This window comes from Peromyscus leucopus, chromosome 8b (genome assembly GCF_004664715.2).
Source record: "Peromyscus leucopus breed LL Stock chromosome 8b, UCI_PerLeu_2.1, whole genome shotgun sequence".
Lineage (NCBI taxonomy): Eukaryota > Metazoa > Chordata > Mammalia > Rodentia > Cricetidae > Peromyscus > Peromyscus leucopus.
Window position 1 is genome coordinate 84,368,340 of NC_051086.1, and position 26,284 is coordinate 84,394,623.

At 49.2% G+C, this 26,284-nt stretch overlaps 1 protein-coding gene across 1 annotated transcript in view; it reads left to right on the forward strand.

The window, feature by feature from the left end:
* Positions 1-453: 453 nt before the first annotated feature.
* Cacng5 (calcium voltage-gated channel auxiliary subunit gamma 5) overlaps positions 454-26,284 on the forward strand; it is a 47,215-nt gene continuing 21,384 nt past the window's right edge. Inside the window, exon 1 of the mRNA XM_028865237.2 lies at positions 454-575. The gene's annotated coding sequence lies outside the window, so the exon portion shown is untranslated. The remainder of the gene's footprint in view (positions 576-26,284) is intronic.

The following is a 26,284-nucleotide window of genomic DNA, read 5'->3' on the forward strand; positions in this document are numbered from 1 at the left end:
TGTGTAGCTTGCCTTCAGGCACACATCTTGGATCCAAGTCTCCTCATTAGCACCCATGAAATGGGACTGTTGTGAGAGTCAAATGACTGAGGACCTGAAAAGCGCTTTGACTAGTGCCTGGCCCTCAGGACTCAAACAGCTGCCTGGCCTTGGAGCGTTCTCTTCACCATCAGTTGCCGCAGCTGGCACGGGAAGGTGGGTCTGACTCAAGGCAGGTGTTCTTGATCCAGAAAACCTCCCCTGTTCCACGACACCCTCCCTCAAGCTCTTCACCTAAAATCTCCACGAGGGTGCTTCCCCACCCCAAGGGTTCTCCCCTCAGTGGAAAACAGCATCCTTCAGTATCAAAGCCCACCCGCAACTGACAGCATAGGGCGGGCAGGCCCCGCCCAAGCCCCGCCCCAGACCCCGCCCTCTTCGAGTCCCGGGCTCAGCGGCTGCCACAGCCACGGTCGCTGGCGCAGAGCGGCTCAGGCGGACCGGACGGGGCGGGCGCCCGGCAGGCAGCGCAGTACCTTCCACCGCGCGCAGCCCGCCAGGGACCTTCCACGCGAGTCTGGGGTCGTGGCCGCGAGGTAAGAGCCAAGATGAGCCGGAGGGATAGGCTCTCTCCTTGTCGGGTGTCCGGGAAGCGACGATCTCCAGGGGTGCCACCGCCACTGCGTCGGGCTGGCCTCGTTACTGAGTAGCCAGGGGCAGGGTGGGGTGTGCACCCGTGCCTCTGTGGTGTGTGTGTGTGTGTGTGTGTGTGTGTGTGTGTGTGTGTGTGTGTGTGCAGGGGTTGGGGGATCATGACGGCCCCTCTTTGCAGACGCTTCGGAGCAATTCGCCCACTCCAAAGCCAAAGCCACACTTTCCCATCAGACTTTAGTCGAACTGGAAGAAATGACCTGGTTGCGGGGAGCAGGGAGAGAAGGAAAGCCCACCGCCACCTGTTGAGCTGCGCCTCGAGTCTCTGAGGGTCAAATTCCCCAAGCTGTCCGTCTGTGATTGGAGTCACTTCCCAGGGGTCTCACCCATCCACAAGCTACCTGTTTATCTTAGGACATCTGATCTGTCTATATTGCACTCATGCTGCCTGCCCCAGGCGACAGAAGGATGTCTGGAGAGGCTTGGTAGCTGGAAGGGGCTTTGCCAAAAGCCCCAGAGCTGATAAAGACCTGTGGTGCAAGAGCTTAAGACGTGGGGATCCCTTCTATGCTTTGAGGAAATACCAAAGCCCAGGAGTACCCCACATTTCCCCTCAGCCACTCCAAAGTGCCCCCTCTTAATGACTTGCTCTCTTTACTGGAATTCTAGCTTGGCAATTGATGAAGCTGCAACATGTTAAGTCTTCTAAAGTGAAATCAAATCCTAGGGCTGAAAGGGATTAGAAACCATACTGAGTGCCTGGCTGAGGAGCCGTGTGATGCAGAGGGAGTCCCTCTCAAGGCTGGCTCCCAGGGTGTTCAGAAACCTGAACACCTTTGTCGGCTTTGTGTCCGGGTTTTCCATAGTCCCACCTTCTTCTTGCCACACAGAAGGCAAAAATCCTAACCATTCCCAGGCTTGAGGCATCAGGGTTTTGTGACCCGGGAGAGGGCTTGGGGACATGGTAGCTGAACGGTTCACATACAGCTGGAAGAGACTGGTCTTAGTTTGTGATGGAAAACACAGACTCCAAACCCAGTTGCTCACCCCCTGACAGCGTGGCATCAGGTAAGTCACAGAACCTCTTGGAGGACTCCTTTTCCTCCTCTTGTAAAGCCAGGCTGTCAGTCGTGAGAACAAAATAAGGTCACTAATGACGGTATCCACTCACAGAAATGTCCGGGGCTGCCTCAGCTTCCTCACACACTGGACTTGAGGAGGGTGACCACGTAGTGAGGATGCCCATTAGTCTTCCCAGAGGGAGAGTACGGTGTGAATGTCACAGCTTGAGAGCTCAGATTGAGTTTAGATTCCCACAGAGTGAGGATAAAGAAGCTGCAACTATGGAGCCCTGCCTCTAGGGGGAGCTATCACAGCCTCCCCAGGCTTCGGTCCATTCATTGCAGATTCCTGGGTCATTGCCAGCTGCTCCTTTACCATGTGCCTGTCTGTCACCTTATCCTGAGTTTGATGTCAGCCTTACATGTTGCCGAACTGGGGACAGCTGCATGTGATTTAGAGTCACTAGTAAAGCCCCTGCTCACCAAATATCCATTTCTGCCCAAGTATAGCTGTCTGATGTTTAATACTCCATCGTGAAAGATTCAGCCCTTTGGTCCAGTGCCTTGTATCCCATGTCGGCTACTAAACCTTCACAGCAATGACTTGCTTAGAGATTTTCAGGACCTTAAAGAAAAGAGGATGAGGAGAGAAGAGCAGAAAGGGAAAGAGATGGGAGTGCCGGAGAGAAAAAAATGGGGCTTTGCCAACTTTAGGGTCCCTAGGAAGAGACCCAGTAGCCTGGGAGTAAAAAGGGCTGGGCAGGTAGGTGGCAAGTGGTGGGCAGGGAAGCGCTGGACCTCGACTGGGATTCTCTGTGGGATCGGGCCTGCCTGGGAAGCCAGGGTAAGTGGTGCTGACGACTTGGGATGAGCTGCAGGGCTCTGTGGGAGGCAAGGAAGCCCCAAAGCAAAGCATCAGCCAGCCATGCGGCATGTTTCTTCCTGCAACACGGCCCCAGCCCTTCCCGCGAGGCAGCTATGCAGCACTCTTGGAATCTGGAGCCTAGGCTGTGGTTCTGGCCATTTAAATTGTTAGTTAGGGGGCAGAAGAAGGACGCCAGAGAACTGTTTTCACCATGTGTGCCTTACACACACACACACACACACACACACACACACACACACACACACACACCACTGCATCACCTCTCTGGAAAGAAGCAGAAACAGAGTAGTTCACCCACACCCAGTGCGGCTCCAGGGCTAATGGAGGCTGGAGGGACAGAGGGATCCCACTGGAGTCAGTATGAATGGTTTGTGGGGTTCTGGGTGTACCTATGTGGGGCATGCTGGAGAACTGGGGGAAGTCCCTGCTGAGAATCCCCGTGGGATGACCCTGTTGGGGAGGGGTAGATGAGCATCACTTGACTCTGGACACCATGTCCTGCCACCATTGCAGCCCTGGCTTCTGATAGTCCAAAGGTGGGTGTTTGCAGCCCATCCTCGGTGTCCAGAAGGCAGAGATGCAACCAGAAAGGAGACATAATGGACCACTAATATACCATAATGGCCCTGCATACCCAATGGACACCTTTTTCTGTTTATTTTGTTTTCTAATAAAGCCCCAGGTCTCATGTACCTCAGGTTGGCCTTAAACTCTCCATGTAGCTGTGGATAACTTCGAACTCCTCATCCTATCTCTAGCTCTCAAATGCTGGGATTGTAGCCATGTACCACCATGCCTGGTTTATGCCGTGCTGGGGACCAAGCTCAGGACCTCATACATGGTAGGCAAGCACATTACCAACTGAGCTGAGCTCCAACACCAGCCCAAGGGACAAGGGACAACCATTCTTTCTGTTGTTATTTGTTGTTCTTATACACAATGTTGACGGTGGCAGTGTGTCTTTTTTTTTTTAATGTTTCTTATATTCTCTTTTATTAAGCATTTTAACATTAACATTGTTAAATTGTGTTGGCAAAACAGCACACATTGGGAGTACATCATCTACCCTTAGACCTGTACTCAGAAGGCTGACCCATGAGAATCATAAGTTCAAATATATCCTTGAATCATTACTGACATCCATGCCAAGCTGAATAACAAACAACAAAATCTCAAGGAAATTTATGAAAATATGAAAAAAAAAACCATGAACAAGAACCCACCACCATTTCACAGACATCCTTACTTGAAAAGTATGATCACACACTGCCTGGCAGTGTGTCTTTGTTCCTCCATAGGGGCACCCCTCGCTGAGCACCAAGGATGCTTGCGCTCACCACTGAGCTAACTGTCCTTGGTGTGGTGTCCTTGGCTTCGGGAGATGGGTAGTCTTGTGTTTGTTGGCAGGTAGGCTGACGTTGTATTGCAGGATGTTCTCAGTCTCCACCAGCTAGATACCAGGAACGCCCACTCACTTACACACCTGGCTGTCCGCAGACATTGCCTGATCTTCTCCGGGGAGCAAGGCAGCCTGCAGTTGAGAATCACTAGAGATCTAGCTAAGAATAAACCAGGAAGAAGAAAAAAAGTCCCCGTTCCCTGAGGAGCAGCATTATGTGAAAGCAGCAAAAAGCAGCCAGCTTCCTGGCGAAAGTTATGGCGAGGCAGAGTGAGGCTGGAGAGGGTGGATGGGGCGGGGCTGCCATTTTCAAAAGGGGCCCCACTCAGGAAAGGCCTGCCTGAGTAGGTGACATTTCATCAGAGAGGGGGAGGGAGGAGGGAGCAAGATGTGCAGAAATCTGGGGACCCACCTGCCAAGCAGCAGTGTCAGAGAAGAGCTATGGAGCGGGTGGTTGGGTTGGATGTGTGAATGGGGTTAGGGACAGATGGCTGGAGTCTGATAATTCTCTCTCTGAGGACTTTGTGCTTTTGCTCCGAGCACTCACAGCCTGCCGAGGGCCAGCCATCTTGACTACAGTTAGCTAACGTTGACAGAGGCAAGTACTGTCCCATTACTCGGTTTTTCGATTGTGAAGAGTGAAGTCCAGAAGGGTGGAGGAACCTGGAAGAAGGTGCAGCGGGGCTGTGAGCACGGGCAGCCCACACCCCTGTCTCCTGCCAAGCACACTTCCGGGCTGTGCAGTTTGAGTTCGCTCTAGCCCTCAGCTCTAGCCCCTCACTAAACTTCTCCCAAGGCTCATGGTTTCTCTGAGGACGGTGACCCCCACATGTCGGTGCTCACTGTGGACAGTGTTTATCCTTAGTGCTCGTGTGCCCCATGCCTGTCACCATGTACCTACCAGCCAGGAACCAGGAGGTAAGTGGCACCTCCTGCTCCTAGACAAATCTCTTGCTTTTGACTTTGCATGCAATACTGAACCAAACCGTGCCAGGGCTATCTGCGGAGGTCAAGACCAGTATCCCAGGAGGTTAAGGGACATGAGCCCAAGAATCAGAAATGGGAGAGGAAGCTAACACTGTGTGAGCCAGTGTCTCTCCAAGCCTGGCTCACCATCTCCCTCTGCTAATGCTGGCCTGACCTCCCCTGCAAATGAGACTAGACTCAAAAGTACAGTGTTCCTCAGTGGAGCAAAGTCGATAAGACCATCTCCCTCCCCTAGATTCTTTTGCCTCATGCAGAAGTCAGTGTCTCAATGGGCCCCCCGTAGGCCCTTATTTATTGATCAAACAGTATATATGGGAAGCTGGGTCCTTCTTAAAAATAGAAGCTGAAAAAATAGTTCAGAACTGGGAAAAAGGAAGCAGCTCACAGTGGCTACGCACGAATGACCTCCCAGGTCACCGCTAGGAAGCCATTGATGCTTTTCCCTGCCCACGGATCCCTGGATGCGGAAACAGGTAGAAGGGTGCCTGGAAGAGAGGCATCTGCCAGCCTGCTTGAGGGGCACCTAAGCTAATGAGAGATCCTTGTACCAGGAATTCACCTCCCTGCAGGCTGCAGTGTAGGGTACAGATGGGCATGAGGAATATCCTTGACTTTGGTAGAAAAACCTGGGTTATAGAGTTACCTGTGCCCTCTGGTCTGTATTGTCCCTTCCAGGGACAGGCTGTGTAGGAGCGCAGGTCTCCAGTGGTTCCATTAAGGGGAGGGAGTATGGAATGGTGTATCCTGGGAGCTAACACCGGGTACAAAGTCTAGTGAGCGTCCTGTCTGCCCAGCCTTTGGTGATGCACCGTACTGCCATGTCAGTGACTACACCATCCATCCCTTGGGAATGAAAACCCAGGCAGTCAATCATGAGCCCCTCCCCCATGCAGTGGACTCACCAGCATGTGGTCTGAAGTTCAACTGCTCTGTGTGCCTTGAAGAAAGAAGTCACCAGACTTCTCTGAGCCTCCACCTCTCTAACCCTGAAATGAAGTGGTGAGCAGTTATCGCATGACTAGAGATCCTTGCCACGCCTGTACCAGGTGCATCCTCCTGGTGCTGTGGGCACAGAGCTCCGCCCACCCTCTTCGTGGTGTCTAGACCCAGTTTGGCTGAAGTTTGTGTCTGGAAAGAGTGACCCCAGTGTGTCCTCATAAACCACTATGTTGGTGAGCCTGGTCCCAGAGCCACTACCTGCCGGGAAATGGGCACAACGGTAATGATGATGGTGTGTTTCCTCCTCTGGTGTCCCCAGGCTGGTGCTCTGATACCTTTGTCCAACTGGAGAATGAATTTGTGAGGCTGTTACCATGAGCCCTGTGTGTGTGTGTGTGTGTGTGTGTGTGTGTGTGTGTGTGTGTGTGTGACAGAGACAGACAGAGACAGAGAGCATATGTGTGCAGATACACATGTGTGTGAAGATGCATGTGTACAGTTGCACACAGACATGTGGAGGCCAGAGGACTCTCTCAGGTATTGTTCCTCGGGGACTTTCCGCCTTTATTTTTTTTTTAATTTTTATTTTTAGACAGGGTGTCTCACTGGGCTAGTGCTCACTAATGGATGAGGGTGGATGGCCAGCAAACCTCAGATCTGCCCATGTGTACTTTCCACCCCTGCCTTTTTTATGTGGGTTCCAGGAACTGAAGTCATGTCCTCATCCTTACAAGGCAAGAACTTTACAAACTGAGCACTCTCCTAAATCCCCATGGGCCACATTTTATGACAAGGAAACGAAGCACCAAGAGAGCCACTAACTGCTCTCAAGTCACCCAGCTGAACAAACGGTGGAGCCAGAACTTGAACTTGGTTTCCTACGCTTCATGAATCAATGAAATTTGTCAAAGAAAAAAAAAAAGTAACCAAAACATCTAACCTGGGGGTGGACTCTTGTAAAACTGTCTTCTTTTCATCTGAAATGAACCTCCAGATGGAAACCATGTGACTCAGACAGGTGTCACCTCCTCCAGGAAGCCCTCCAAGATGGTCCTATCTGGAGGCTTATGTGCCTTGGGGGCATCCTTGGTGCATAGCAGTAGCCAGTTTCCTCCAGTGCTGTCCCTTGAGACCAGGAGCACCAAGCAGTGTTTCCAAACTGCTTGCCAAGTAATAACCACCCCTGTGTCATAGAAGCCCATACACACTGTGGCTCTGCCAATGCCCAAGACATTTGTGTGCCCAAGTCTAGTCATGGGCCTCCAGAGTTTGTTGACCAGGGACTTTGAAACAGGTTCCACCTTTGGAGTCTGGTCCTCAGCTGCTCCCAGAGGCAATAGGTCTCTTGATGTGCAAGAGGCCTGGCCCTCCTGCTCCCCAGGGCTGCAGGCCATGTGGCTATCGGGGCAGAGTTCTCAGCATGAGCAATGATGTGAAGGGGTTGGGGCAATTAATGGATGCTTGGGTCTCACCCCTTGATGAACACATGGCTTCTAGTCTCTCATCCCCCAGTTCCTGCCCTCTTTCCATTGCTTATATACACATACTTGTAGTATGCACCCCTAAATTAATATGAATGGTGCCCTTTCAAAGAAATGCATTCAATTGTGTCTGTGTGTGCATGCATGCAAGTGTGCGTGTGCATGTGTGTGTGTGTACACTGTGTAACTTTTGGCTGGGAGGAGTGGACAGATGTCTGTTCTCCCAAAATAGGATGCAGACATCAGACCAAAGAACTGACTCCCTCCCAGTGTAGCTCGGTGAACCAGTGAGTTTACTGTGGTTCCTTATAGGAGGGTGGGTGAATTGGAGGCAGCTGCATCTCCTAAAAGCCCGGCCCAGAGTAAGAGATGACTCCAGAAAGCTGCACACCTAACAGACAGCTCCGTGCAGTCCCCGCCGACCCGCAATTGTTTGCGGCTATCACCTTGAGGATCCGCCTTGTGCATCTTGTAACTTTTTCAGTTTCCTAAGCTTAGTCATTTTTATGAGTTTCTGGGCCTTTTAAGTTTTCTTAGCTTCCCTGTGAGTCTCTCCTCTCTCCTGGAGGGAGTGTTGCAGTATGGCCATGCTGTACACAGCAAGTCTACCATTTTAGTGCGCTCTCTCTCTCTCTCTCTCTCTCTCTCTCTCTCTCTCTCTCTCTCTCTCTCTCTGTCTCTCTCTCTGTCTGTCTGTGTGTGATGTACGTGTATTTACACTTACATGTGTGGGAGGAGGTACATGCGGAGGCCTGAGGTTGACTTCAGGTGTCGTCCTCAGCCCTTCTGCTCCTTAGTCACTGAGGCAGGTTCTCTGAACCCAGAGCTTGCAAACTGGACTGGCCTAGCCTGCCAACTCTGTCGCCACGTCCTGAGCACTGGACTTACAGGTGGCCGCCATGCTTGCCTGGCTTTTCTATGGGTTCTGGGGAGCCAAACTCAGGTCCTCACATTTTCATTTGGCCAGCCTTTGCCACCTTCAATGTCTAATTCAATGACATTTCGTAATCCAGTGGTGAAGCTGGCCTTGCTCCCTAGAACATGATCACCTAAAACAGAGATGCGCCCCAGTGGTCACCCTCCCTTGTGGCCCCCATTTCTCTAGGATTCCAGCAACCACCAGTTTGTTTCCTGTCCCTGTGACTTCACCTTCAGGCCATTTTATATAAACGTGTGATGTGAGGTTGTAGCTGATGTCTTTCATTTCACACTTTCCTAGCTGAAATGTATTGAGATTTCTCCCCTTCCCCCGCACCCGCCTGCCACCTTCTCGTGTGTGTGTGTGTGTGTGTGTGTGTGTGTGTGTGTGTGTGTGTGTGTGGCGTATGAGCACAGATGTGTGCAGTGTGCACACCCATGCGCAGTTGGAGGCCTGAGGAGGACATTGGGTGTCCAGCTCTACAACTCTACCTTGCTCCCTTGAAACAGGGTCTCACCAAACCTGGAGCTGAACTAGAGGCCAGCAAACCCCAGCGATCCTTCTGTTCCGCCCCCCGCACAGCACTGGAGTTACAGGCACACATGGCCACACATAGCTCTGTATGTGGGTCCTGGGGATGTGAACTTGAGTTGGATGCTTGATAAGGATGCTTATATCGCACGCACTCTCACCCTCTGAACAAGCTCACCAATCCAAGAGATTCCTTCCATTTGATGGACCACACCACTCATCCATCCATCAGCTGCGGACAGCTTGAAGCAGTGACAAGAATTCTTCCAGGTTCCTTGATTTCTTGTCCTAGCTTCCCTTAACAATGGACTATAGCATCTGGGTGGTGACAGGTGTTGCTCCCACAGTCACAGTGGAGGATGACTGGGAACTTGATAGGGGAACTACCTAGACCTCGGTCTACTCAGGACAGGTTCATAGGCACGGGCTCCTCCCCACCAGGGTCAACTGTCTGATCCTAGCAACCTGCAGGATGGCAGCCAGGCACAAGGGTCTCTGTGTCCTATTCTTGTTCTTGTCACACATGCCAGGCCATTACTGTGAGTTCCAGGCCAAGGTCAAGGGCCTGAATTCTAAGAAGACCCCTTTCCAAACAACAACAGTTATGAGGGGCAATGGCTAGAGCCCCTTTTCAGCTTCAATGGACAAGAATGTTTCAAACAGGAGGAATTCTGCTGTTGGCAGATGTGACTGTCACCTGATGTCCAATCTGGCCCCAGTGCAGGTGCATGCTGGTAAAAGGCCTGTAGTCATAATCAGAAAGTACCCAACTGGGGTGTCTCTGTGCTGGGCCCAGCTCTGTACTCATTCCATCCACCTGCACACAACTCCACAAAAGGAGTTCTATTTTTATCATCCCTGTATAGATGCAGAAAGTAAGATAGACTGTCCTACTCAAGGTCACTCCGTTAGGAAGGGCTGGAACCAGGACCAGAACTGACAAAGCACTTAAATGGACAACTCATGGCTTTTGTAGCTTCTTGGGGGATAGCCCTAGGAATAACTTGCATTGGGCAAATCCTTTCAACCCACCAGTGTGGTGATATATTGTGTACTCCAATAAAGCTTGCCTGGGGATCAGAAGACAAAGCCAGCTATTATATTAAACATAGAGGTCAGGCAGGCAGTGGTGGCACACACTTTTAATCCTAGCATTTGGGAGGCAGAGATCCATCTAGATCTCTATGAGTTCAAGGCCACACTGGGAACAGAGCCAGGCATGGTGACACAAGCCTCTAATCCCAGCATAGAAAGGAAGATGGCAGGGCACAGAAAGGTATACAAGGCGTGAGTAAACAGGAAGTAGCTCTCTTGAGGCTGAGGATTTCATAGCAGTAAGAACATGGCTGGCTTGTTCAGTTTCTTCGACCTTTTAACTTTCAACCCCGATATCTGGCTCCAGGTTTTATTATTATTATTATTATTATTATTATTATTATTTTATTATTATAAGACCTTTTAGGATTCATGTTACACACCTGCTTTCTCTGTGCCAAGAACACTGATCGGCCCCTGCAGACATGAAGGATGGGGCCATAGGCTGGAGGTATCAGTTCTCTGAGGGTCAGGGCTGGTCCGGACATCCTTCCCATGCCCCTATCCACAGGTTCAGCACCAGGTATGAGGTGGTGGCTGACCTTTGTGTGGCCTCTGCACCTTCCTCTGCCCTCTCTGAAGTTTTCCTCAGAGGCCTCAGTGTTCTCCCTTCATCTTTCTACTTCCAAAAATTCTAGAAGCTTGATGGGGGAACAGCCACCCTGTGCCAGGAACTATGCCAACTCCTATTCATGATGCCATATTGCCTGGTTCTGGCACTTCCACAAGGACATATCATCCCACCTCATAACACCAGTCAGAGTTCCTCCTGGAGGAAATAGAGATCCTAAGAGGCTAATTCTAGCCAGAGCACCCAGATGGTAAGCCAGTTAGGAACTGGAGGGCCCCGGCCAGAGTAGCTGATGGGAGGGCCAGATGTAAGTGTGAATCACCTCATACGCCCCTTGCCATGTCCCTGAAGCAGGCTTTATGATTTTCCTCATGAGAAGGCTGTGAACGTTCAGACTGGAGTGTTAGTGGCTTGATAATACTGTCTGTAACACTTGGATTTCAGCTTAGCTATGAAATGAATGCATCTGAATCTGGGGCAGGGAGGAATTTCTACCTGGCAGGGAGCTGGATTGACAATTACATTAGTAGTGCCGCTTCCCTCCTGGAGAGCCTCCTCCCTGACCCTCAGACCCCTGCAGTTAGACACCAGTGTGGGGTCAGGAAGAAGCAAGGTACAGAGTCAGACGGGGCACTTGTGCACATTGATTGAGAGCTCACTGTCAACCCCGGTGCCCGCAGGTGGTGGCTAGCTATTAAGGGGGCATTGCCAGGTGCCCCCAGCATCAAGATCAATTAATATCAAAACTAGCATTATCTTATCGGCTGCCTCTGAGGAGGGCCTGGAGCAGGGAGGCACAGAACAGACCCATCATTCTCCGATATTGATTTCCTCCGCTCCCCCTCTCTCCCCTCTGGACAGGAACGTCTCCCTCCTGTCGCTATGGGCAGGGTGAAGCCACTCATCATCTGAGGTGCCCAGGGAGCTCTGCTGTGCACAGGCAAGCGGAGGCAGCGGCCGTGAGCTGGCCAGATGGAGCTGGCCTGGGAGACAGGGTGGGGAATGCCAGGAGGCAGCCATTGCCTGGTGTTACACTCTCCCCACCCTGGAGAGGGCAGATCCAGCATGGGGTGACAGCTAGGCGCCTCTCTGCTTGGGGTGCACATAGCTCTACCTGAGGATGACACTTACCAGCTGAGTGGCCTCCTAGGGCTGTGTTCTGCCTGGGAAAACCCCTGTCTCTTTGGAGGAGTATACCTAAGTTCAAATCCTACCCCAGCTTCCCAGAGCAGAGCGCCTCCCTTGGCTTCTGTTTTATACTTCATGATGTGAATCCTATCACTTATAATGTCATCTCTATAGGCTTGGTCAAAGGAGCCAGGGAGGTAACACATGCAAAAAGTGTTTGGTAAAACGAAAGTAAAGGTCAGTGCCATCGATCAACAAACACTGCTCTGCCGTTCCCCCCGTGTGACTGACGGCTCTTCTGGGCTCCTGTGGGTAGAAGCCTCTGACGGTCAGGAGACACAGCTTAGATGGTGGTGAAAGTGGAGAAATGAGAATTCAAACATGAGGCTGAAGATGGAACTTAGTCAGCTAGTCAGCCGAGTACTTACTTGCCTGACATGCACAAAGCCCTGGGTTCGATCCCCAGCACTGCAGAAAACTGAACATGATAGCACACAGCTCTAATGTCAGTGACTTGAGAGGTGGAGGGAGGGGGATCCAGTCCAAGGTCATCATAGCTACACATCCAGTTTGAGGCTGCCTGGGCTACATGAGACCGTGTCTCAAATACATACATACATACATACATACATACATACATACATACATGCATACATACATTCATACATGCCTACATACATAAAATAAAAGAGTTCAACCCAGCCACCTGTATGGGGCTGGGGATGTGGTTAATGGGCCAGCACTTGCTTAGCAGGCACAGGACCCAGAGCTCAATCCCCCAGCAATGAGACCAGAAAACAGCAACAACATTTTTAAAAACCGATTCCTAGAGGAAGCGAGCCCCAGCAGAGTTCTCGGCCGATGTAGCCTAGAGCTGAGTTAGTTGGTCAGAAACAAGCCAGGAGAAGGGAGAAAACAAGATGACAGCCGGGGCGGGGTTGGGGGTCGATGTGGGGGATCCCTCCCAAGAGCTGACCCACGGCTGGCTGCTGGCTGCTGGCTGCTGGCTTCCCCTCCCGCAGCCAGCCCTCCTCTGTCTCCTTGGCAGATCCTCCCCATCCCTGCTCTCTGGGTCTTGTGCCCACGCTGAGGTGGGGGTGGGGGTGCTGTCTCCATGTGGCCTGGGCATCTGAGGTCTGTTGTCCATAAACTCCAGAGCTGAGCCCTCTGCTTCCAGAGGATGTGGGCCACGGTTAACTGGGCAAACGAAAGTAGAACACAGCAAAGCCCCAGGGCAGGCCGGCTGGAGCCCCAGGAAGAAGGAGGGAGAGAAGCTGTGCCAGGGAAGGGGGGGGGGGGACACTCACTGTTGGCCTGGAAGCCGAGGCCGTGAGGTTTACAGTATATATCCAGCTGCCATTCACTATGGGGGCACTCCCAGGATCCCCAGAGATACCCAAGTCCCAGAGTGCCCAAGCTCTTATATGGTGGTGGATTCAGGGTGCCCATGCCCTCCTCCTGCATATTTAGAATCCTTTCCACATCACTGGCATCAGCTCTTAGAGAGCAACGCTGTATCTGCTGTATTTTTCACTGAGTAGTGACTTAAAGAGCCTGTACGTGTCCACTGTAGACATGGTTTAAAAAACTTTTCCAAGTTCTGGTTGTTTGAATTCATGGCCATGAAGAGCTCCCTTATATGGAAGTCATCATTTGTTAATTTTTTTTAAAAAATAATTTATTTAACTTTATTTTGTGTGCATTGGTGTGAGGGTGTCAGGCCCCCTGAACTAGAGTTACAGACAGTTGTGAGTTGCCATGTGGGTGCTGGGGATTGAACCCTGGTCCTCTAGAAGAACAGCCAGTACTCTTAATCACTGAGCCATCTCTCCAGCCCATCATTTGTTAATTTTTAAATTAAACTTAAAACGAATAAAAATTAAACATCTGTTAATTTTTCTTTTCTTTTTGAGACAGCCTCACGCTGTAATCCAGGCTAACCTAGAACTCGCTCTGTAGACCAAGCTGACCTAGAACTCATAGAGATCTGCCTCCCACTGCCTCTGTAGTGCTGGGATTAAAGGTATGTCCCACCATACCTGGCAACATTTGTTAATTTTTAAATTACAACACACATACACATATACATACACCCATGTATAGACATGTATATAGTCAAACATATAAATATATATATATACACACATCTATAAATACACATGTGTATGTATATACACATGCATATATGCGTACATGTACACACATATATAGACATGTATATATATATATTTGTGTGTGTGCACACCCCACTGGAGAAATTGTTTGTGCTCTTAGCAGCACATTGGGAAATGTAGAAGACTAGATAGAAGAGCCTTCCTCCCCCTGCTCCATCCCAGAATGCAGGGTAGAGGTGACAGGAAGTCTGGAACACCCCTAGGGAAGAGAACGGGATGTGAAGTGGCGACTGAGCTCAGACACAGAGCAAGCTCAGCTGAATCGCCCGTCCAGCTGCCCGCTCCCTAGAGCTTCCCCAAGTACACAGTTGACTTCTAAGAAAGACTCGGCCTGTGTACTCAAACTCAGAGCCTTGAAACTGACATTTAAACCAACACCAAGAAGGGCCCTGGTGTGAGTGTAGATATGTGTATGTGTGATCCAGATATGGACCACAGAAACACACACTCACATAGTAACACATGTTCTCCCACATGCACCCATCATACAAACATACAACAGTGATCAATATAAAATTCAAAGGTTAAGTAAAATAACTAATCTGTGGTAATATTAGAAAATTGACAAGAGAGATTTACATATATATATATATATGGAATGAGATTAGGGTTGGAGATATGGACCAGTAGGAAAATTTTAACACACAAGAGAATATCATGAACTTCTATTAAAATGGGTGATTTTCCTAAAAGTAGTGTGGAAAGAAACTGAAACTGAATGGGTTGTAGTCATTAGAGAAACTAAGAGGAATTCAAATGCAGCCACATGCAAAAATAGGCCCGTGAAAAGGGTGTATGTGAATGTGTGTGTGTGTGTGTGTGTGTGTGTGTGTGTGTGTGTGTGTGAATGTGTGTGCATGCACACATGCATGAGCACACATGTGTGTGCATATATATGGAGGCCAGGAGTTAATCTTGTGATGATGTGCCCCAGGTACAATCCACTTTGTTTTTTGAGACAGGGTGTCCCATGGGCCTGGAATTCAGTGAGCCCCAGGGATCCCCTTGTCTAGATTCTGAGCTTGCACCATAATGCCTGGCTTTTTGGGGTGGATTCTGGGAACTGAGTCACGGCCCTGTTGCTTTACCAACTGAGCTCCCCGCCTCCCCCAACCCATGAGGCTTTAAGGCGAGTTTGACCAAACCCTTTGGGAGCTGGTTGTCTCTGGCCTATAAAAGCCTCTTTGGGAAGCTAATGGATCATGTAAAGAAGATGTAGTCTGTGCATAACAAAAGTTTCCAATTACTCATGTACAGTCGGTGAGGAGACAGAGTTCTCCTGTGCCCTACAAAGGGCTGGCTGCCCACTAGTAATCTCTCTACCCCTGAGCCACTCATCAGCTTTCTTCTTCAATGTCATGTAAAGGGGAATCAGACAGTATGTGGTCCCTTGGGTCTCAATTCTAATTTAGCATAATGCTTTGTTTTTTAGACAGGGTCTCACTATGTAGCCCTTCCCTGGCTGGCCCGGAACTTACTATTTAGACCACGCTGACCTTGAACTCACAACAATTCTCCTTCCTCTGCCTCTGCCGCTTCTCAAGTCCAGGACGGCGCCATCACACCCACTTTTTAGATTTTTCAGTTGTTTTTCCATTTACCAGGAAGGGATGTTTATACTGGTGATAATTAGGAATCTTTTGAATTAACCTGCACTCAGGACGAGTTTCGTGAGGTTGTATATTTCTCCCAGAGTCCCATCCAAACATGGAACTGGTTAGCTGTATGGCAAAAAAGCTGGCAAACTAGTTACTGGAATAGTCAGACTGTTTACCATTTTCTCCTGCAATGTGCAACAACCCCTAGTTGTTCCAGGTCTTCACCAACACTTAATGTTGCCAGTCTTTTTAACTTTAGCCACACCTGTGTATCACGGTATCTCGCTGTGGTTCTCCTATGACTTTGATGATGATACTGGCAGCTGCAGCTCAACCTTGCTTATTAATATAATTACAAATGTCACTAAAGTTAATTATGTCATGTGTATGCATACATGTATGTGTATGAGATAAGAAAAGAAAACCAGACTCACAGAGTGTAAGGAAGGCTTAATGCTAGAAAATAAACATGTTCTCTCAGGAAATGAAGAAGTTTATAAAAATCAACATATTATAAGGCAAATTTTTAATAACAATAATCAAGAAAGCCTTTGCCCTCCATAAGCCATATTTTAAACAAATATCATAGTCAATGAGAAAATATCAGAGACATCTTTTCCAAATCAGACAAGAATCATTGCTTATATGTCTCAGAGACACTACACAATTTACCAAGATCAGAGAAGGAAATGTGAGGTATAAGAGTTGGAATCAAAACTACAAGATTGTTCAGGTCCAAGATGCTGTTATCTATACAGAAAGTCCAGAAGGACCAGGTTCAGCAAAGTTGTTCAATACAAGATCAACACACAAAAATCAATAATAGTACAATACTTTGGATTCTAAAAAGCTCCCACAAGACACCACAAAAAAAAAAAATGGAGGAAAGCTGTGAAGTTGCCCAAAACATTTCCCATATAAATATATCAAATGTTGTATCTAGCTGATTTTGAGAATTCCCATAAATGAACGAGAAAAGATAGAAAACTTGGAAAGAACAAAATCAAGGTAAGATTGGAGCGATGGCTCAGTGGTTAGAGAACCTGCTACTTGATCATAAGGTTGGGAGTTCAGATCCCAGCACACACAGGAGACAGCTCATACTTGCCTGTAACTCTGGCTCCAAGCGATCTGCTGCCTTCTTCTGGCCTCTGTGGGTGCTTGCACACACACACACACACACACACACACACACACACACACACACCTTTTATTCAATGAGGAAAAGAGGCTGCACCTATGAAATTACAATGGGGTGACTAAATGAGTCTCGCAGAGAGACACCACCAGCTGACATGCCAGCATGAATGAGGGAAATCTCACAAGGCCCCGCCCCGAGATGAAGAATTACAGGCAGTTAATGGCTGCTGAGAGAGGAAGAATCAGCATCTTCCAGGGAGGAGTCCCCTGATAGGTTACCCACCCCAAGTGGTCTACACACACACACACACACACACCCACACACACACACGTGAGAGCACCACGTGGACCCAACAGGTTCCAGAGGTCATGAATGTGAAAAGGAGTAAGAGAGACTGGGAGGAGTTGGGGATGGGGGGGTGGGATGTGAATACAATACTTATATATGAAATTCTAAAAACAAATAAAATCAGGAAAATAAATAAATGAAGTCATTTCACAAAAAAGAGGAATAGTAATATGACTATAAATAAAAAGATGCCTTGTGTAATTGGTAAACATGTGTGGTGGTTTGAAAGAAAATGGCCCCCAAAGGGAATGGCACTATTGGGTGGTGTGGCCTTGTTGGAGTGGGTGTGGTCTTGCTGGAGGAAGTGTGTCACTGTGGAGGCAGGCTTTGAGGTCTCATTTATGCTCAGCCATGCCCAGTGAGACAGACCACTTCCTATTGCCTGCAAGTCAAGATGTAGGACACTTGGCTCCTTCTCCAGCACCAAGTCTGCCTGCCCGCCACCATGCTCCCCTCCACAATAATGGACTAAACCTCTGAAACTGTTCACTGCCACCCCAATGTTTTCTTTTTATAAGAGTTGCTGTGGTCATGGTGTCTCTTCACAGCAATAGAAACCCTAGCTAAGACAGAAGTTGGTACCAGGAACTGGGGTATTGCTGTGGTAGGCCTGACCATGCTTTTGTTTGAAGGACTATGGACCTTGGGACTGTGGATTAGAAAAGCAGTTGATCACTTTAAGTGCTGCTTGTTAGACCATCCTAGTAGAACACGGAAGACAGGGATGCTGAGTGTGATTTTAAGCTGTGGGTGCCTGGAGCAAGAAGTTTCAGAGGAGAAGAATATTAATATGTGGCCTAGAGACCAGTTTTGTGATACTTTGGTGAAGAACATGGCTGCTTTTTGCCCTTGTCTGAAGGGTCTGCCTAAGGCTAAAGTGAAGAGTTTTGGATTACTTCTGTTGGCAGAGGAAACCTCAATGCAGCCTAGTGTAGACTCTGTTGTGTGGTTACTGCGGCAACTCTAAAGATTTATAATGAAAAGGAGCAGGGTAAATTACAAAATATAAAATCTGAGGATGAGAGGAGCACCAGGAAGTGGAGTGGAGTCCTGTGTTCAAGAAGATAAACAGATCAAGAAATGGAATAGAGGGGGCGGTGAGCTCAGGGCAAGATCCCACCCAGATAAGTTTCCAACCTGAGTAAAAGAATTAAAGAAAAGTTTAGAGCCAGGTGTGGTGGCGCACACCTTTAATCCCAGCACTTGGAAGGCAGAGGCTGGTGGATCTCTGAGTTTGAGGCCAGCCTAGTCTACAGAGTGAGTTCCGGGACAGCCAAGCTTAGGCAGTGATGGAAAACAGAAAGCTGGTGAAGATGTAACTGAACAAGAGGGCCATGTTCCAGCCCCAGCAAGCAGCAGAACTTGGCAGCTTTGGCCACGTGGTTCTGGCTTTAGCATCAAAGACAGAAGACAGGCATGTGGAACCTTCCTCCACTACTAAGGAAAACTTCTGAGGCCAGGCATGTGTCAGGGTGTCCCTGAATGGAAGCCCAGAGAGGCCATTGTTTGAAGCTGTGAAGTTGGAGCCTGGGTCGTTTGGACACCCCAAGATGTTAGGGATGCCAGAGCTGTGGGATACCTGCTGAGGAAAGCTGCTAACAGGGAGTGGAGCCAGCCCAAGAGAAAGAAGTGTGCTGCATTCAACAAAGCTGAAAGGAGTTGGAGATCTGCAGAGCGTTTTGACATCAGACATGAGATGCAGAGTTTGGAGTTTGCCCAGCTGGTTTTTGGTCTTGCTTTGGTTCAGTATTTTCTCACTATGATCCCTTTCCTATGTTTAGGAATGGTAATGTGTATCCTGTGCCATTATATGTTGGAAGCATGTGATATGCTTTTTGATTTAATCTTATAGGGGATTACAGTTAAGAGATTAAATGAATCTCAGAAGAGACTTTGAACTTTAAACTTTTAAATAACTATGAAGACTTTTGAAGATGAACTGAATACATTTTTGCATTATGATTTAGCTACAAGCCTTTGGGGGCCAGGGAGTGGAATGTGGTGGTTTGAAAGAAAATGGCCCCCAAAGGGTGTGGCACTAGTAGGAGGTATGACCTTGTTGGAGTAGGTGTGGTCTTATTGGAGGAAGTATGTCACTGTGGAGACAGGCTTTTCATAGCAATAGAAACCCTAACTAAGATACCATGGAAACAGGGATGAGAAAACTGGGACCATGTTATTCTCACCACCACTGAGAAGAGTGAAGTCTGCAATTCCAGATGCTGAAGTGGATGTGAAGCACTATGAACTCATAGATGGCAGGTGCTACAACTACTTTGGAAAACAATCGGACACCTCCATAGTCCCTGTCACACCACCCTGCACACAGAGATTACCTTGTCCCGTTCTTCTGTCTTTACTGAAGGAGCCTGAGACAGTTTAAATATCTTGCTATAGTTCCCATAAGCTGTGAAGTTTCAGATTCTCTTTTCTACCACCTAATTGACAAGGACTCTCTGAGTGGCGTTGAGGTAGGAACAGGCCCCCAAATCTGCCCATCATAAACATGAGGCTTGTCGGTCCAATCTGTGCTTCCAGGCAACTCAGGACATCAGGCTGCACCACCATGATACGCCAGCAGGGGGCAGGTCAGCCATCTGCCCTCTTCCCTGGTAAGGCCTTGTCTCCTTGCAATAGAAGGCTACCTCATTTCATGGCGTGTAAAAAAGTGAACATTCTCCCATCATGATCTCGACGTCCCTTGCCTGCCGAATCCCTCCTCTCTCTCATCAATTGGATTTCCGGAGCTCAGCCTGGTGTCTGGCCATGGATCTCTGCATCTGCCTCCATCAGTCACTGGACAAAGGCTCTATGATGGACAGCTAGGTTATTTGCTAGACAGGTCACCAGAGTAGACCAGTCCAGGCACCCTCTAGACCACTGCCAGCAGATCAAGGTGGGGTCATCCTTGTGGATTCCTGAGAGCCTCCCCAGAACCCCGCCTCTTCCTATCCCCATGATGTCCTCATCTCGAGATCATGATGGGAGGACGTTCAGAGATGACCGGCCACACTAGTTGCTGGGCTTGAGCACTGGGCTGTCAGAAAGTAAAGTGAGTCACATCTTTGTTGCTTTGTACTCAGGTCCACATTTACTTCCCTGGCAGCAGTTCCCAGGAGTAGCCCTGTTGGAACCAAGAGACATGAAAACCCTAAATGCTTGCCCAAACCACTTTCCAAATGAAGTCTACTGTTTCATGTTCCTGTCTGTGTCAAAGTTATTGTTTAGGAGGCGACTTTTTCAGAGTTAAACCTTTAATTTTTTTTTCTTGTGTGTGTGTGTGTGTGTGTACTGCTTGCATCTTTACATGTTTGTGGGCATATATATATATGTGTGTGTGTGTGTGAGAGAGAGAGAGACAGAGAGACAGAGAGACAGAGAGACAGAGAGAGAGACAGAGAGAGAAACACATGTAGAGACCTGAGGTTGAGGTTGCGAATCTCTGTTGTCCTCAGTAGCTCTTCCACTCTATTGAAGCAGATCTGGTCTCTGAATCAAACCCAGAATTCATTCACTCGTGACTCTTCTCCCTAGGCAGCTTGCTCTGGGCTGCCATGCCTGGGTTCTGGGGATCCAAACCCTGGTTCCCACTCTAGCACCGTGAGTGCTTAGCCACTAAGCAGGCTTCTTTGGTTTGGAGGCCATTCTGGGTCACCTACCTTAGCACCTAACCCTTTGGTTTGGAGGCCATTCTGGGTCACCTACAATTGTAGTAAACATGTAGTGATTCCATATGCCTTGTGTCCGCATCCACCCCCACCCCCAATGGTAACATCTTGCAGAATTACAGCACATCACTACCAAGATTTAAGCATCATACAGTCAGGATACACACCTCATCACAGGAATGTTGCTCTTTTCTGACCACATCCTGCCTCTCGCCATCCCACCTCCCCTCGTGGCCCCAGCAACCACTGATCTGTCCTCTGGCTCTCTTATAGTTCTTTTTATCATTGCAATGCTATTAAATAAATGGATTCATATGCTAAATTCTTGCCAAGACCGGAAGAAATAAGTTTACTGCTAGAGAGATAGAGAACGCATCCTTGATGGGCCTGTCTCTAAGCCTGCAGAAATGGAATGTGAATATCATAATTTAAAAGTATTCCTATGATACTACCACATTGGTTACTTTTCTCAATGCTGTGATTATATACCCACAATGGAAGAAAGGAAGGAAAGGAGAGAGGAGGAGGGAGGGAGGGGTGATTTATTTGAATTCAGAGTTTGAAGGTGCGGTTTGTCACGGTGGGGAAGACATGGCAGCATCTGCCATCAGGAAGCAGAGAGATGGATACAGGCACTCCACACATTTTCTCTTTTCGCTCAGTCCGAGATCCCAACCCACAGAATGGTGCTGTCCACATACAGGGTGGATCTCTCACCTCAGGTAACCCAACAGAGATGCCCTGTCACAGACACACACAACGCTTTGTCTCCTAGGTGACTCCAGATCCTGTCAAGTTGACCATATCAACCATCACACATACTAAAAAATGTAAAGGCATGGGTAAAATTAATTTTAATAATATATATGTGTATGTGGCATGTGTGTCTGCACATGTGTGTGACCATGCACATGCCACAGGGAGCGAGCATTTGAGATCAGAGACAGCCTAGGGTGCTGGTCCTTGCCTTCCACCTGTTTGAGACAGAGCCTCTCTTGTTACCATGTGAGCCAGGCTAGCTGGCCAGCAGACTGCCTCCACTTCTCATCCCACAGGAGGAGTGCTGGGTTAGAGATGGAAGCAACTATGGCCAGCTTTATATGGGTTCTGGCGACCCCAACCCAGGTCCTCACACGGCATGGCCAGTACTTTACCCACTGGGCCATCTTCTTGGGACCACTGCCGTGAAGGTTCTGTCCTGCCCCATCCTACTGGTCATGGGCTCTGGGTGAGGGCCAGGACACAATGATTCCTGTACTCTCAACTCCTCAGCTGACCTCTTGGAAAGTCTTTCCTTCTGGCAATTTCTACGTTGCCCCACTCTGCAAAGTTCTGATCGGCCCTGTCCTACTCTAGCTTCTGACTTGTTCAGTGACCCAGCTACGTCTGGTGTTGGACCGCGGTGCCCAAGCTTCTTGTACATAGTACCTTCTGCATGGGGCTTAGCCTTAGCCACCTCGACGGTCAACATCCGCATCCTCTCCCGATGCAGGAGTGAAGGTTACCATTTGCCATGAGCATCTTTTTTTTATACCGACTCTGCAGAAAGGCATTCCTAAATTATCTATGAGATGGAGGGACTGAGCAAGATGCCCAAGGGGCTCAGCTCGGACAGAAGTAGGAGCCAGACGGCCATCCTGGGGCTGCGGCAGCGAGGCAGAGCTTTGCGCTTGGCTGCCTCCATGCTGCCTCTTCCACACCGATGCTCTCAGATACCCAGTGGCTCGGAGGCCTGTGAGATGGTGGTGTTAGCTGAGGAAGAGGAAGAGGGCAGTCCTCGGCCTTTCCCCACCTTGTCATGAGGTCTCAGCCAGGGGCCCAGTGAGTTGTGAACTCGCCCCATCATGGCTCTGCATTCCGTCCCCAGGCCTTTAATTTTGTCACTCAGTCAGGGGAGATGAAGAGTTCTTTTAAACGACTCTAAGCAACTGGACACATCTCTGAAGAGGTGTAAGGCACCTGCCAAGGACACAGATGTGTGTGTGGGGGGGGGGTCACAGGCAAGGCCTCCCAAAGGGCCATGGGCCACCTCCCAGAGCCATGGGGGTCAACGGACTTGCTTTGCCTCACTTAGCCTTGGGCTTCCTCCTTCGTGGGGACATGCTCCAGACCAGGCCATGGAAGGCCCCAGGTTTCCTCAGACATCTTTTTATCTTAAGTTACAGGGATGGGAGGGGGTGGGGATCAAGACAAGAACTCACTCCTTAGAGAAACTCGGAGCCTTCCTCAAGCCTTCCTGTCCTTGCTCGTCTGTCCAGGCTCTCACGCTGAGGGGCTGGTACACCATTTTTCCATTTTGCACCTGTCCTGAGTGCGGGGCTGGGAACTGAGGTTTGAGAGTTGTTTCCCGGGCCCCTGGAAACCTGTCCAGCTTTTCTGTTTGACACTTGAACCCAATGGAGCAAAGCTAGGACATGCGAGTGAAAGGTGGGGATGCAGGGTGGTGGAGAGGGGGAGGCCCGGGCATGTGCCCTACATAGCGCAGAACGCTGATTTATAGTAAAATAGGCTGGAGGCGAGGAAGCGGTGCTGAGGGAGGTATTTATAGCAACACGGCCATGCTCTGTAGCAGGCAAGGCCACACTAGATTGTCTGGAAAGTCCTTCTGCAGCGCATACAGCCTTTCTCTCGGGAGGACGGGTCCTCAGCAGGGCACCAGGCTGGGCTGGGAGCCTCTCTAAAGCCAGGCTGGTTCTCCCTTCCCAGGGTCTCCTCTACCTCCCCAGAAGGAAGGACTGGCACAGATGAGGGGAAGGAGGGAGGAAGGGAGCGAGATTCTTCTTGGAACATAAATATTGACTCTAATCATCAGGGGAGGCCCCGGAGTAATCAAGAATAGCTTCTATCCAGCAGAGACATTCAGCGGCCTCCTCCACCCCAATTCCTTTCCCTCTGTCCTCTTCCCTTCCTTCCTCTCCTCTTCCTGTTTCTTCCCCCATGATCCTCCTCCTCTTTCCTCTCCCTCTCTCTCCTCCTCCCGTCCTGTCCCTCTCTCCTCTTTCCCTTCCTCTTCCGTCTTCTGTACCCCTCCCCCTCCCCATGGGCATTTACCTCTGTCTCCCCCTCTCTCCTTCATCCTCCTCCCTTCCTCTCTCCCCTCCGTTCCCTCTTTTGCAACCACTATTTTATCAAGGAACTTCCGACTTTCCCATCCACCCGAGAGGCACTCATGCCAACGGGGGAAACCGGAGTCATCAGTGCTTTTATCCCAGGCAAGACGCTGTCAGTGTTGAGGAAAATTAGGTCAGAGTTTCTGCTTGTCACTCAGCAATCCCTGCTCTTCAGAAGAGTGGTCCCAAGCCCGGGAACCCAAGTAGAATGTGGCGACTGCCCTCCATAGCCCTGCAGGAGCCAGGCCGAGGGGTGAACAGCACAACCCGGATGCTGATAGGCCCACAGGACTGGTTTCAGACCCTGGGTCACCCATACTTTAGCTGGGCAAGTGACTTCCTGCTGTGTCCCAACCTCTGCATCTAAAAGGGGCCTGGGGATACGCATAGCGTGCAGCCACACCCAGATGCAACACAGGCAAAAGGCCCAAAGAGCATCATGAAAATGGCATCCTGAAAGAGAAAATGAACACGTACAAGGCACCCTCACCCACCCCGCACATCCAGCAAGATGCAGAGCTGAATCTCCCTCAAACGCCCTGAGTGGAGAATGCGGTAAAGCCTCTTCTTTGAAAGGCTGGAAGATGGAGTGTGTGTGTGTGGGGGGGGGTGCCACCCACTAGGAATCTCAGAGTCTGAAAAACCACCTGTGGGAAATGAAGGTGGGAGAGAGATCAAAATAAGCCAGCTAAAGAAAACCAGAGCATCGTCGGAACCACCTGATCCTCTCTCCCAAAATGCACAAAGCAAATGAAGCTAGATAAGAACATTAAATCCCATAAAATAATTGTAAATAGACCAGAAGTAATTATGTAGATAATTACAAAAGAGCAGTATCACTGCCTGTTTCCTCTCTTGACAGTAGTAAAAAAGATACTAAATGATATGAATATAATTACATTGCTGAGCTTCCCTAGAATTGTAATAGTCTGTGTGTAAGAGTGTGAATGTTTGTATGCACACAGATGCACATGTCTTTGGGTGTGTGTGTGCATGTGTGTGAGTGCCCATATAGAGGTCAGAGGTCAACCCCAGGTGTCCTTTCTCAGGCACTTGTTCCCCTTGTTTTTGAGACAGGGTCTCTCATTGGCCTGGAATTCACCAAGTAATTTCATCTGGCCATGATTTCCAGGGTCTGCCTATCTCGGTCTCCACATGGCATCTTGCCTGGCTTTTTTTACATGGGTTCTGGATACTCAAATTCAGGTCCTTATGCAGAGGAAGCTAACTGACCCATCTCCTCACCAGAATTACAGTAGTTTTGACAATAATAATGCAAAAGATATGGGAACAAAGTTGTAGTAGACAGAGGAAATGTCATCATGTGGTAACTCTGATCCAAAGGAACGAAGAGAAGCAGAAAGAACAGATCGCAAGGTCAGTCAGTGTAACCAATTCTAAATCAAGAGGTTGAGGCAAGGGGATTTCTAGTTCAAGGCCAGCCTGGGCTACAAAGTGACACTCTGCTTTAAACACTGAAAATAAAGAATAGGGACTGGAGAGATAGCTCAGTGCTTAAGGCTGGCTGCTCTTTCAGAGGACCCGCTTGATCCTTAGTACCACATGGCAGCTCTCAACCATCTGTAACTCTAGTCCCAGGGGATCCAACACCCTCTTCTGACATCCATGAGGCACTGTATGCACATTGTGCACAGACATACATTCAGACAAGCACTAATAACATACATAAAATAAATGTTTTAATACAAATAAACATACAAAATTAAAAAACCTGCACTTCCTCCGTGTCTGGCTGGAATCCCCACACTAAGCTTGTGGGTTATGTTAGCTTCTTTAGCCTGGAACCCCTGTGAAGTACCATCATCAGCATCTCTTTGTATGATACTGCAAAGGGTTATTGGAGGATTCGGAGAGTTAATATGCACTTGGAACAGTGCTTGGCACGTGTCCTAGCCCAATAAACATCTGCCGGTGGAAGGCAGAGATGCGCGCAGCAGAGAAGTGCAAGCCCACCATTGGGCTTCTGAGAAAGGGTGAACAGTGTGGCCTGGCCAACTCGGCAGGCTGTGGCAGCCTGGGTCTGATGGATGGCTATTGTCACCAGAATTAGATCAAGTCTGCACATTTTCCTGTCTACATCTATTAAGTCGCAGGGTACAAAAATTGTTTTCCATTTCTCACTGGCTTTTATCACACCCTATAGCCATGGGGGAAGCGAGTGTTACATGCTCCTCGGAGTTGCTGGAGGTGTGAGCCAGCGAGCTGGTGGGAGCTGGCTTCTAATTGGCGACAATTAAGTCTACATGTCCCTGAGTTATGGAGCTTGCAGCACCAGCGCCGTGTTTAATTTAAAGGGGGGAGATAGTGTGTGATGGCACCTCCCGGAAGGGTGTTGGCTTTTCTGAAACAGCTATAAGACAAAAATCCATTTCTTTTGTCTCAGAAGTTTGGGGGGTGGCTCTTCTCATAGGATTGGTATTGGGTGAGCTGCCAGGTCTCTTGCTTGCTGGCCAGGTGCCCTGAAGGGTCCTGTGGCTAAGCTGAAACTTAGGAGGCCAAAAGGAAGGTCCACAATGACGGCGCTGGCGTCAGCCATCAAAACTCCAGGGACAGCTGTGTCCAAAAACTCCCTTCTGTGACCCTTTCCCTCCCCTTTC